Source organism: Sorex araneus, chromosome 1, assembly GCF_027595985.1.
Source record: "Sorex araneus isolate mSorAra2 chromosome 1, mSorAra2.pri, whole genome shotgun sequence".
In the NCBI taxonomy this organism is placed as follows: domain Eukaryota; kingdom Metazoa; phylum Chordata; class Mammalia; order Eulipotyphla; family Soricidae; genus Sorex; species Sorex araneus.
Window position 1 is genome coordinate 148,582,012 of NC_073302.1, and position 3,080 is coordinate 148,585,091.

General features: G+C 41.0%; 1 non-coding gene across 1 annotated transcript; it reads left to right on the forward strand.

Moving 5' to 3' along the window:
• The first annotated feature begins 2,741 nt into the window (after positions 1 to 2,741).
• Positions 2,742 to 2,848, forward strand: LOC129401265 (U6 spliceosomal RNA). Its single transcript, XR_008628196.1, has one exon. It is a non-coding gene; the product is annotated as a U6 spliceosomal RNA (small nuclear RNA).
• Positions 2,849 to 3,080: the final 232 nt, after the last annotated feature.

Sequence of the window (3,080 nt, forward strand, 5' to 3'; positions counted from 1 at the left end):
TTGACTGAGTTCATTAATCAAATCAACCAAATAGTTCAGTGCTATCGCAAAAATGATTGAATATTTTTTGATGGATTTGACCAAATAAATAGATGGATGGTTCAGTGAGACAAAATAGTTTAAGCACGTGTGTTATGCTACAACAAGAAAGCTCAGAGGAAAATATCCCAAAGGTGCAGAAAACCAAATGAAGAGTCCAGCAAATGAAGATCTGATTACCTCCTGGCTGTGCGGTTAATAAGGTCTTATTCTGCAGATTACCTTTGATTGCAGCAATTTTCAAAGCATTAGAATGACCTGAGACAAGTGAGTGATAGATTCAAGGGGTGAATGAAGAAAAAGACATTTTTTTTCCATGAAAAATGAAGGTAGGAAACAGCCATGAAATCATGTCACTAAATTTTTTTAAACGGAGTGGCAGGAGAAGCACCCAAAAGAAACAATTCAGGTAGCAATAAATAGACTGGTTCCTGAAACAAAATACCCACCCCACTGTTTTCCAGCTCTGTTTCAAAACAAACACTTAAAAATAGTTCAGTCTATTTTTTGGTTGGTTTTGTTTTGTCATTTGGTTTGAGGACCTCAGCTTGCTGTGCTCAGGGCTTATTTGTGGCTCTGCACTCAGAGATCATTCCCAGCAAAACTCAGGGGACCAAATGGGGTTCCATGGTTGAACCCGGATATGGAGCTGGGGTGTCACTACTGTATAGCTTTTCTCTATATTTCTTTTACCGGGTCTTCAATGACTTATAGACTCCTCTAAATGAATCACAAAAATCTCACCAGACATAGGGCTGGAGCAATAGTACAGTGGGTACGGCGTTTGCCTCACACGCGGCAGACCCGGGTTTGATTCCCAGCATCCCATAGGATCCCCTGAACGCTGCCAGGAGTGATTCCTGAGTGCATGAGCCAGGAGAGACCCCTGTGCATCGCAAGAAAAAAAAAAGCAAGAAAAAAAAAAACAACTAGACAGCAGTGAGCAAACAATGACTGAGCACCTACTGTGTGTCTATGTTCTGATAGGTGCTGAGGTGGCAGCCATAGATAAAACAAGTGAAAATTTCACCACTGGTGGAGCCAATACTCTAGTTGAAAGGAGAGACAGACAAATCAATAACCCACATCCCCATGATGTCAGATAATGCTAAATGCTAGGGAGAAGCAGAGAGCAGGAGCCAGAGGACTAAGATGATTGGGTTATAATCTTTATCACCGAGCATTTCACATTGGGAAAAGTGACTAGGGACATAGAGATAATGCTGGGCCCTGGGTTGCTTTCATTCTCTTTTAATTACAATAACCACAGAGCAATAACATCTAATATCTTCACCACTTTTAAGTAGTGATGTGAAGTACGTTCACTTTGTGGTGCAGCCAATCTCCAAAATTCTTTTCACCTTGTGTAGGAGAACATTGGGTTTGTCCTTTCAGCCTTGCTGCAGGGAACTTAGGTTTATCGGATTACACCCATCACAGTGCTCCCAAGACACTCCCATTCCTTTGTTTATCTGTAAATTCTTCTCTGTACCCTCCTTCCCAACCAGTTAATCACCTTTTCCCTAATCAGATTCCCTTATCTTGTAAGATCAGATCCTTCTAAGGACTCTGAACTTGTATTGTAAGTCAGTGTCTTTTGCATAGTTTACCTTAAAGCAATGTCCTTTCTGTATGGACACAAGCAGACAGTTAATATTATGCTCTTGTAACTTGGGAGTTGATTGACTCCAATAATATTTACTCCTGGACATCTCCTTTCTCGACTCAGTTGCCCTTAGTTCCTAGCACCCCAAAAGCAGGGTCCCGATGAGGGACAGAATGGACCCAGGGCAAGCTGTGAGCTACCCTGGCATCGAAATGGGCCAGGCCAAAGTGCCACAATACTCAACTATAAGTTGAGGGCATGATCATGGACAAATGTTGTCATGATCCAAAGCTAAAGACGAGATTAGGACCCTGCTGGGGTTAGGAAGATTAACCTGGCCTGAGGACTGTGGTCTGGAATGTATAGTGAGATGTCCTCAGGAAGAACCAAACTTACATCTCTTACTGTGCTCATACAGAATGACATTGCTAGAAATATTAGAAGTAGATTTACTACAACTATGTAAGTGGATTACTAGCTGAGAAAAGGAGAAAGCGACACACCCTTGTTTGGATCCCACCCTTGAGCAGATCTCCTAGTAATCTTCTTAGATGAGATTTTGTCCTTGAGGAGGAGTATAACCTCTTTGTTAATGTATTAATGTTCCGACCCACCTTTGTGTTACCACCCTATGTGATTGCTATATAAACTAAGACTGTAGGAGAAGTAGGGGGGAAGACACAGAAGTAGGGGGAACACACAGAAGCACAGGAGGAGAAGCAGAACGGGAATGGAGATTGGAATAAACTGCAACTAATACCGACCAGCCTGGCACTCGTTCCTTCCTTCGCCTGCCCATCTCCATCAGCCTCCCCGGGGTGGGAGAAGCAGTGTGAGATTACGGAACACGGGGCAGTGGGAGAGATAGAGCCCTGCTGCCCTCCTCTTTTGTGAACACACACCTTGTATCACTCAAACACTATACCCAAGCCCCTCAGCACTGCCAGTGTGGGCCAAAAAAAAAAAAGAAAAAGAAAAATTCTTTTTTTTTTTTGAAGTCTCAGGATATTTATTTATTATGAATCAAAGAATTTCAGGTTGAGAAAACAAAGTTATCACAAAAACATGAAATTCCCTGTTTTAAAAACAGTGAATTGTGCTTGCTTCGGCAGCACATATACTTAAATTGGAACAATACAGAGAAGATTAGCATGGCCCCTGCACAAGGATAACACACAAATTCGTGAAGCGTCCCATATTTTTTTGTAACTGTACATCACAGTGATTCTCTAATAAAAAATAAAAATAAAAACTGAATTATATTGCTAGTAATGATCAGGGTGAAATTTGTTAGAGGACTATAGAAGGAATGGTTGGGGGTAGATTTTACAAAGCCCTAAATACCATCTTCAAAATTTGTAATCATGGAATTAAAAAATTCATAATCATGGAATTAAAAAGTACTTAGGGAATACTCTGTGATTTTTTGTTTGTT